The sequence below is a fragment of the Papaver somniferum genome, chromosome 11, assembly GCF_003573695.1.
Source record: "Papaver somniferum cultivar HN1 chromosome 11, ASM357369v1, whole genome shotgun sequence".
Classification (NCBI taxonomy): Eukaryota; Viridiplantae; Streptophyta; class Magnoliopsida; order Ranunculales; family Papaveraceae; genus Papaver; species Papaver somniferum.
In genome coordinates this window covers 118,138,736-118,149,159 of record NC_039368.1, presented here as the reverse complement: position 1 = coordinate 118,149,159, position 10,424 = coordinate 118,138,736, and the positions used below count along the sequence as shown (strand labels likewise).

The 10,424-nt window shown below is 39.2% G+C and overlaps 1 pseudogene; it reads left to right on the top strand.

The window, feature by feature from the left end:
- Positions 1-2,264: 2,264 nt before the first annotated feature.
- Positions 2,265-2,364, top strand: LOC113325554 (annotated as a pseudogene).
- Positions 2,365-10,424: the final 8,060 nt, after the last annotated feature.

Genomic DNA, 10,424 nt, shown 5'->3' with positions numbered 1-10,424 from the left:
GATACCTGATTTCTTGGGGACAACCTGAACAGGGCTGACCCACTTACTGTCTGAAATTGGGTAAATAATACCCGCATCTAACAACTTAAGCACCTCTTTTCGAACTACCTCTTTCATGTTAGGGTTCAGTCGACGTTGCATCTCCCTAGAAGGTTTGGAGTCTTCCTCTAAATGAATCTGATGCATACACACAGTAGGACTTATACCCTTAATGTCTGCTATAGTCCACCCTAAAGCTTCCTTATTGTCTTGAAGTACATTTACTAGCCTACTTTCCTGATCACTATCCAAATCGGAAGCTACAATCACAGGTAAAGTCTCAGATGGGCCTAAAAACACATACTTTAGAGTATCGGGTAGTGGTTTAAGGTCCAACTTTGGGGGCTCTTCTAAAGAAGGAATTAGGGTAGTCTCAGAAACTGGTAACGGTTCGAACCTAGCTTTCCATCTATCAGTGTCTAACACAGGGGTAGAATCTAATAGAGCATTCACCTGTTCAATAGTGCTATCGTCGTCAAAATCTAAACCAAAATGGGATAGACAACTTTCTAATGGGTCTTCAGAAAATGTTTGGTAATGACTCCTGAACTAAGGCTTCTATCATGTTCACCTCTTCAACACATGTGTCATCTAGCTCATGAGGTTGCTTACTGACATTAAAAATGTTCATCTCCATAGTCATATTACCAAAAGATAAACTCATCACACCATTTCGACAGTTAATGATCGCATTAGACGTAGCTAAAAATGGGCGACCTAAAATCACAGGTATCTGGTTCTCTGGGTCAGGGACAGGTTGGGTATCTAGGACCACGAAATCCACTGGATAAATAAACTTGTCGACCTCAATAAGAACATCCTCGATAACACCTCGAGGGATTTTAACAGACCTATCAGCTAACTGCAGTGTCATCTGAGTAGGTTTCATTTCACCAAGTCCTAGCTGTAAGTATACATGGAATGGCAGTAAGTTCACACTGGCTCCTAAGTCAAGATCTTTTTCTACCGGAAGTTACCTATTGTGCAAGCAATGGTAGGAGAACCTGGGTCTTTGTACTTTGGAGTTGTGGTGTTCTGAATGATTGAACTTACGTGACTAGCTAAAAAGGCTTTCTTATGGACGCTAAGTTTTCGCTTTCGCGTACACATATCCTTAAGGAACTTGGCATAAGCAGGAATTTGCCTAATTGCATCTAATAAGGGAAGGTTTATGGTAACTTGCTTAAAAACCTCCACTATGTCATTAAAGTTCGATTCTTCTTTGTTGGTACTAATAGCTGAGGAAATGGGGCTCTAGGCATAAAATCAGACCTTTCAGGAACCGAATTCACATCATCAGAAACTTTATCAGTCTCTTCAGCTACTGGTCCTGAGAGGTGAGATCCTGAGGGGTGAACTACAGTATGTTCACTATCGGGCATGGTTACCTTATTGTCTACAACTCTACCACTTCTAAGGGTTCTAACACATTCAATTGATTCGATGGTTTTGCACCTAATTCATGAACTCCTCTAGGGTTGGGTTGTGTTTGACTAGGAAACTTACCTTTTTCTCTCAAAGAATCACTTATCAGACCAACCTGGGTTTTTAACTCGGAAATAGCCTGACTTTTCTTGTCCTATCCTGTTACTAGCTTGTAGACTTGTTCTACGGATAACTGAAATTTTGCAGTTTGCTGAGTTAACAAGGCGAGAGATTCCTCTAAACTTAGGATTTTCTTATCTGACTGATTCTGAAACTGAGCTAATCCTGAAGGATTCTTAGTATAGCCAAAACCTGGGGGAGCATTAGAATTACTAAACTGACCTTGACTTTGGCCCTTAGACCACGAAAGGTTCGGATGGTTTCTCCAACCAGGATTATAGGTTTCTGAATATGGGTCAATCTTTTGACGGTTATCAAATCTAGTGTTATTATAAAGAGCATTGGCTTGCTCTTCAATATTCTGGCCTTCCCAAAAGGCTCCACTCTACCACTAGTCTGGCCCACTTCTAAGGCTTCTAACCTTTTGCTATAGCAGCAATTTTGGCATCTGATTCATAGCCTCCTTCTACCCTATTAACGTTTCCTCTACTTAAAAGAATTGTTTTCTGGGGTGCCCTACTATTTTCCCATTGCTGGGTTTTTTCGGCGATTTCATTAAAAAATTCCATCGCGCATCAACAGTTTGGTTTTCAAATCCACCAGTGCATAGAGACTCAACCATGGTCGTTGTGGAATAATCTAAACCCTCATAAAGGATCTGAACTAGCCTAACCTTTTCTAAACCATGATGAGGACACTGGGATAATAAATCATTGAACCTTTCCAAATACCTATATAAAGATTCTCCCTCTTGTTGTGAAAATGTGCATATTTGCGTCCTAATAGACGATGTTTTGTGCCTAGGGAAAAACTTATTGAAAAAGGCAGATGTAAGTTGTTCATATGTCTCAATTGACTCGGAGTCCAAACTATACAGCCACGACTTGGCCTTATCTTTCAGGGAAAATGGGAATAACCTAAGTTTCAAAGCATCATCATCTAAGCCTCTAATTCTTAGAGTACTACAAATTTCCTCAAAATCCCTAACATGGTAATAAGGGTTTTCTTTTCTTTCCCTAAAAAGATTGGGAGCATCTGTAAGGTCCCAGGTTTCAGTTCATAGGGTGCCTCCGTTTCAGCTAACTTAATACACGAAGGACGAGTAGTCTAGTTGGATTCAACAAAGCTTTCAAAGTTGCCATTTCTGGCGCTATCGGAGCAACATGGATTCTCTCCTCAGTCAAAGGACGTTCAAAAACAGACTCTTCAAAAGTCGGACTTTCTAGATTAAGGTAATCGAGACGCTTCGAACTACTAGGTTTCTCTTTAACAAATCTACCTAGTGCGTCTCTTTTACGTTCAGGCATACAATAGAATTTTCTAAATTGGAAGGGTAAGCAAACACAGATCAAGGCCGACTCAACCAAATCAAACCTATTGATTTCTAGCAAACAAAAAGCATGATGGCTCCACTTAGATTGTTTCTAGACCAGCTTCTAATCCTTCGAACGGGAATTCGTTACAATTTAAGCAAACCCCTCTGGAATCAATCCGAGTTAACGTAAGTTGAATAGAGGAGAGGATCTCGGTGGAGCTTTGATACCCAAGGCCTCATATTACAAGCGGCGCAGTCACGCATTCAACTTACAGAAACCGTCAAGAACTTCGAAGTATGCTTAAAAGAGTAACCAATATTTTTCGAATGACTTTCCTGTTAAGCTCGTTACCCTATCGGTCTCGTTCTAGTCAAAATTTTAGGCTTAGGTTCGCGTAGGTTACGTGTTCCTAAAGCGGGCAAGAAGAGAACAGGTGATGAAATCCGAACCCTTATCTTGTATGGCCAGGCCTTGCCCTTTACTAGAAAAATAAATGTCCGTATTCAGTCCTCAACATATATGCATACGAAGGAGTCCAGTAACTCGCTGACAGGGGATTCGCGAGTGTTTAGAATCTTACCTCCCGTTCCAGACGGGGGATGAATCGGTTGTAGTCGACTCGGGCCACTGACTCGATGTCTAGTGTACGAACCCAAGGTGCAGAGACAATATCGTAATTGTCCTCCTTCTCTGCAAACAGTTTATATTTAAAGTACCCTTCCGTAGGGTAAAAAAAAAAATCCCATAGTCCAAAGTCCAAAAGTCCAAAAAAAAAAGTAAAGAAAAATTACAAAAATAATAAACCCTAATACAGTTTTTTTTTCTAAAAGAAAATAAACAAACCCTAAACTAAAATTTCTAAAATAAAATTGTCTTCTTTTCTGTTCTTTTTCTTTAATCTTTAGCTCCAAGTCTTTATGAAATCACCAAACTCTTTGGCTCAATTTTCTTTATGATCCAGAACCTGTAGACACAAGATAAATACCCAAAAACATAAAAAGGACAAAAATAAAAAAAATAAAAAATAAATAAAAAAAATCTAAAACCCTAAAAACAAGTCCGCATCGGCGGCGCCAAAAATTGATGTGTTATAGATAGTGGTAAAAGAGTGTCGTTTCTCAGACTTGTGAAGGATTTTTACTTAAATTCAAAACTAAAATAGAAAACACAATAAAAATTATAGCAAACTCAAACAAAGATGATATCAATATTAAAAGAACACTGAGGCTAAGATTCCACTATTTTCCAAATTCAAAGTGATTTAATCCAATATTTATATTCATGCAATTTTTTTCGTTCAATTTGATTCTAAACTATTGCAACAAGTAGATTCTCAAAATAACAAGTGTAAATACGAAGCATAGAACATCAAAAACCTAGGTCCAAGCATGCTCTATCAAAAGAAACAACAATTTCTTAACAAGCATCATTCAAACAATTTTCACTCAAGGTAAAACAATCATAAAAATAATTGCGATAAATAAATAAATAAGAATATACCACTTTTTGTTGGAAAAATAACTTCCTCTATCGCCTCAGCAATGGGGTTTAGCTCCTCATATTAATCATGATCTCAAAATATTTATTTATGGCTCAAAAGATGATTAAAAAGATGAAAAGTGATAATACAGACGATTTGCAACAGTTTGTTGGTGTTGCAGAATCACTGTTACAGGGAGAAATAGTAGCTAAAGAACTAATGCAACTGCTGTGATGAACGACACATGGGTTCTGCTGTGAAACAACGATAGTTTTCTGCGACAGTTGCTTGTGCGTCAATGTTCTTCGTGTTCTTCCTCTTCAGCAGTAGCAGCAGCGGAAACAGAGTTTGATAAAACCCTGATTTCTTCTTCTCTGGATCTCCTCAGTCCCCAAGATCTCGACACCCCTTCTATATGACCCAAACAATCTATTTATATCAAAAATATCGATTAAGTCTCTCCCAAATCTTCCAAAATCTCTTCCCCTCTCTTCACGGCAAAGTTGCGGAAATTTCTTGTTTTAGAATTTCTACGCGTTTCTAAGGTTTCCTTTTTATTCTAAACTCTTCCTTAGATAGATACAAATCTTTGGGAAGGTTTATAACACTTTAATCTCTCTAAAATTCCCTAAAACAGGTCACACACGTGACTTTCCATATATTTCTGTTGTGATAAAAATCCGTCGATTGAGCCCAGTCTAATCGATTTCAACACCCATATCAGATTCCTAGACCCATAAGGAGTCTATCCTATGAAAATCAGAGGTTTAATCGACCTCAAACTCCTCCAAATCAAGAACCCTAAATCTGTTCTTCACTGCCACAAATTTTCCCGCCAAAACTTTTTCAAATGTGAAGATGGTTCCCCTATCCAGAGTAGGGGTGCGATTAGCAGCTGCCTGGAAATGGGATCCCCTTAGTAATTAGGTTACCCCTTATCCAAAGTGAGGTCCGAATAGCAAATGTCCTCCCATGTGCAAAAACTTTTCGAGCCAATTTCGCCAAAAATTTTTTCCAAAAAACCTACAAAAATATAAAACCAAATAAGTAAAAATGAGCACTAATATATAATGAGACAAATCAGACACAAAAATGTGTCTATCAAATACCCCCAAACCTATTATTTGCTAGTCCTCGAGCAAAAATAAAATAGAAATAAAATCCTAACTCACTGTCGCAGGCATCGTCGATTGCATTTAGCGTATGCAATAAGCCTTTAAACCCCTAGGTGTCCCTAGTGGCGGAGTGTTGTCTCCGGAGGGCTTACCAGAGATATACCCACAAAACCTTTATACTACAGACCCTAGCTATCTACACAGAACCTTGGAAGGCACTAAAGAATCTCCTTGGTTGGCATACTTATTGACTACAGGAGGAAGTACTCTGATACGAAATTCCAATTGTTGTACACGAGTTGCACTCAAGCATACTAAAATTCATATGAAGTGACAGAGCTCTACTAGATAGTCGCACTATGGACATCAATATCCGGAGTCAAAACTAATCACATGGATAGATCAAGAAGATGGATATAGAAAAACATAGATGGTTTTGATGTTTACTAGGTGAACGGTGTTTCTCATATCTGTCTGAAGGCCTCCGCCAAAATGAACCTATCCTAATGGACTGAGATACTAGTCTGACTAATATCAACAACTGGCATATACAAGGGAACCAGTTGATAATCCTAACTCTAGGTCAACACAACTGGCATATACAAGGGTTCCAGTGGTCGACTTTATTGAATTTATTCCAGTTGGTCTGATGGTCTGGTCTGTTTCTCTTTTTTTTTTTTTTTTTTTGTATCTCAATCACTCTAATTCACCCTAGCATTGGTAACAACTTGAATCGTGAGCCCCACCTAATCACTTAGAGAAACATAGTTTAAAAACAAAACAAAATAAAAACAGAAGTGAAAAGGACTCAACGAGATATGGTGAAACTATCATGTTATTTCTAACACCTGAGCTCTGTGCTTTTATGAATAGACTCTTTAGATGTTGCCATCTAGTCAGATTGGTTCCTCAACTCCTACAACCAAAATGCTTCCATCCACTTAGATTGGTTAGTGCCATCCTTAATAGGGATAAATTTCTAGGCTCTGGAGTTTATTTATTGCAACGAAAAGGTAACAAAAAGTTCTACCCCACCCCCAAACTTAAATCTAACATTGTCCTCAATGTTTCTATATCAAAGAACAGTACCAAAAATATAAGTAACATGAGGAAATAGTAAAGAGAGAAGTCGGAAAGATAGTACCTGGGTGAAGTGTAACCAAAAACCTAAAAAATATTATACAACATACAAAATCGCCTCGATGGTCAATCAAGGTAAACAGGGTCCTCCAGAGGGACCTCCTCAACATCACCTGTAGGAAAAGGCTCTAAAAAGGGCTTCAATCGCTGACCGTTAACCTTCGAAGAACTACTACCATCTGGTGTCTCAATCTCAACAGCGCCATGAGGAAAAACAGTACGGACCACAAAAGGACCGGTCCACCGAGAGCGCAACTTCCCGGGGAATAGATGCAAACGAGTGTCATACAGAAGAACTTTTTGACCTGGAGAAAATGACTTTCGTAAAATATTCCTATCATGCACAAGTTTCATTTTGTTCTTATACTCCTTAGCACTATCGTATGCATCTCTACGAATCTCGTCCAACTCATTGAGCTGGAGCTTTCTTTGAGCTCCTGCCTTGTCAAGTGAAAAGTTTAAGTTAATAGCCCAATAGGCTCGATGCTCTAACTCAACAGGCAGGTGACATGCCTTGCCAAACACTAAACGATAAGGTGACATTCCAATGGGTGTCTTAAACGCAGTACGGTAAGCCCATAAGGCATCAGTAAGCCTCGACGACCAGTCTTTCCTATTTGGATTAACTGTTTTCTCTAGAATACGTTTAATTTCCCTATTGGAAACCTCTACCTGACCACTAGTCTGAGGGTGATATGGGGTTGCTACTTTATGGGTAATACCGTATTGTTTCATTAAAAGAGCAAACGGTCTATTACAAAAGTGTGAACCTCCATCACTAATTATAGCTCGCGGCGTACCAAAACGTGTAAGTATATTCTCTTTCAAAAACTGGACTACGACCCTGTGGTCATTCGTTTTACACGGAACCGCCTCAACCCACTTAGACACATAGTCTACACGACAAGTATGTAAAGATAACCAAACGAAATAGGAAATGGACCCATAAAATCAATGCCCCACACATCAAAGACCTCAATCACTAAAATAGGGTTCAAAGGCATCATATTTCTACGGGAAATGGTTCCTAACTTCTGGCAACGCTCACAAGAAACACAATGACTATGGGAATCTTTAAACAACGAAGGCCAGTAAAATCCACACTGCAAAATCTTAGCAGCAGTCTTCTTAGCACTAAAATGACCCCCACATGCATGTTCATGACAAAAGGAGATAATACTAGACTGGTCACTCTCAGATACACATCTCCTAATAATCTGGTCCGGACAATACTTAAACAGATAAGGATCGTCCCAAAAAAATGCTTAACCTCGGCTAAAAACCTAGAACGATCTTGCTTACCCCAATGTTGAGGGGTTCGACCAGTAACAAGATAATTCACTATATTTGCATACCAAGGTGATTGGGAAACAGAGAACAATTGTTCATCAGGAAAGTCCCTTATAGGAAGGGAATCACTAGGGGAACTAACAACTAGCCTAGACAAGTGGTCTGCTACTACATTTTCTGCACCCTTTTTGTCTCTAATGTCTGGAAAATTCTGTAACAAAGGATCCATCTAATCAATCTAGGTTTGGTATCCTTCTTAGAAAAGGTATTTCAAAGCAGCATGATCTGTATAGATTGATCTTAGAACCTAATAATAGGTAAACTTATCCAAGGCAAACACGATGGCTAAATTCCTTCTCGGTAGTTGTAGTTCATTTGGGCATCATTCAGAGTTTTGCTAGCATAATAAATCACATGAAGTAATTTGTTTTCTCGTTGTCCTAACAACGCCTATAGCATAATCTGAAGAATCACACATAATCTCAAAGGGTAGGTTCCAGTTAGGTGCCTGGACTATCGGGGCAGTAGTGAGTAAAGTTTTAAGCTTCTCAAAAGCCTCTAAACAAGCATCATCAAAGACAAACTTAACATCTTTGCAAGCAAATTGCAAAGAGGTCTAGAAATCAAGCTAAAATCCTTAATGAATCGACGGTAAAAACCTGCATGCCCTAGGAATGACCTAATATCTTTTACGGTTTTTGGGACCTGTAAAGTCTTAATAAGGTCAACTTTGGCTTTGTCTACCTCTATACCCTTTGAAGAGACGATGTGCCCTAACACAATTCCTGATTTAACCATGAAATGGCATTTTTCCCAATTAAGCACTAAATTTTTTTCCTTACACCTAGTCAACACTAATGTCAAATGATGCAAGCACTCATCGAAAGATGAACCAAACACTGAAAAATCATCCATAAAGACCTCTAAGAACCGTTCTACCATATCAGAAAATATGCTCATCATACAACGCTGAAAAGTTGCAGGGGCATTACATAGCCCGAAAGGCATGCGTCTATACGCAAAGGTACCAAAGGGACAGGTAAAAGTGGTTTTCTCTTGGTCTTCTGGGGCAATAACGATCTGATTATAACCGGAGTAGCCATCTAAGAAGCAATAGTGACTATGTCCAGCTAATCGCTCTAGCATTTGGTCGATAAAAGGAAGGGGAAAGTGATCCTTCCTTGTGACCTTGTTCAATTTCCTATAGTCAATACACACACGCCATCCCGTGGTCACTCGGGTTGGGATTAATTCATTATTATCATTCTGGACTACAGTGATACCTGATTTCTTGGGGACAACCTGAACAGGGCTGACCCACTTACTGTCTGAAATTGGGTAAATAATACCCGCATCTAACAACTTAAGCACCTCTTTTCGAACTACCTCTTTCATGTTAGGGTTCAGTCGACGTTGCATCTCCCTAGAAGGTTTGGAGTCTTCCTCTAAATGAATCTGATGCATACACACAGTAGGACTTATACCCTTAATGTCTGCTATAGTCCACCCTAAAGCTTCCTTATTGTCTTGAAGTACATTTACTAGCCTACTTTCCTGATCACTATCCAAATTGGAAGCTACAATCACAGGTAAAGTCTCAGATGGGCCTAAAAACACATACTTTAGAGTATCGGGTAGTGGTTTAAGGTCCAACTTTGGGGGCTCTTCTAAAGAAGGAATTAGGGTAGTCTCAGAAACTGGTAACGGTTCGAACCTAGCTTTCCATCTATCAGTGTCTAACACAGGGGTAGAATCTAATAGAGCATTCACTGTTCAATAGTGCTATCGTCGTCAAAATCTAAACCAAAATGGGATAGACAACTTTCTAATGGGTCTTCAGACAAGATGTTTGGTAATGACTCCTGAACTAAGGCTTCTATCATGTTCATCCTCAACACTGTGTCATCTAGCTCATGAGGTTGCTTACTGACATTAAAAATGTTCATCTCCATAGTCATATTGCCAAAAGATAAACTCATCACACCATTTCGACAGTTAATGATCGCATTAGACGTAGCTAAAAATGGGCGACCTAAAATCACAGGTATCTGATTCTCTGGGTCAGGGACATCAATAGGACCACGAAATCCACTGGATAAATAAACTTGTCGACATCAATAAGAACATCCTCGATAACACCTCGAGGGATTTTAACAGACCTATCAGCTAACTGCAGTGTCACCTGGGTAGGTTTCATTTCACCAAGTCCTAGCTGTAAGTATACACGGAATGGCAGTAAGTTCACACTGGCTCCTAAGTCAAGTAAAGTTTTTTCTACCCGGAAGTTACCTATTGTGCAAGCAATGGTTGGAGAACCTGGGTCTTTGTACTCTGGAGTTGTGGTGTTCTGAATGATTGAACTTACGTGACTAGCTAAAAAGGCTTTCTTATGGACGCTAAGTTTTCGCTTTCGCGTAAACATGATGAGGAGACTGGGATAATAAATCATTGAACCATGATGAGGAAACTGGGATAATAAATCATAGCCTAACCTTTTCT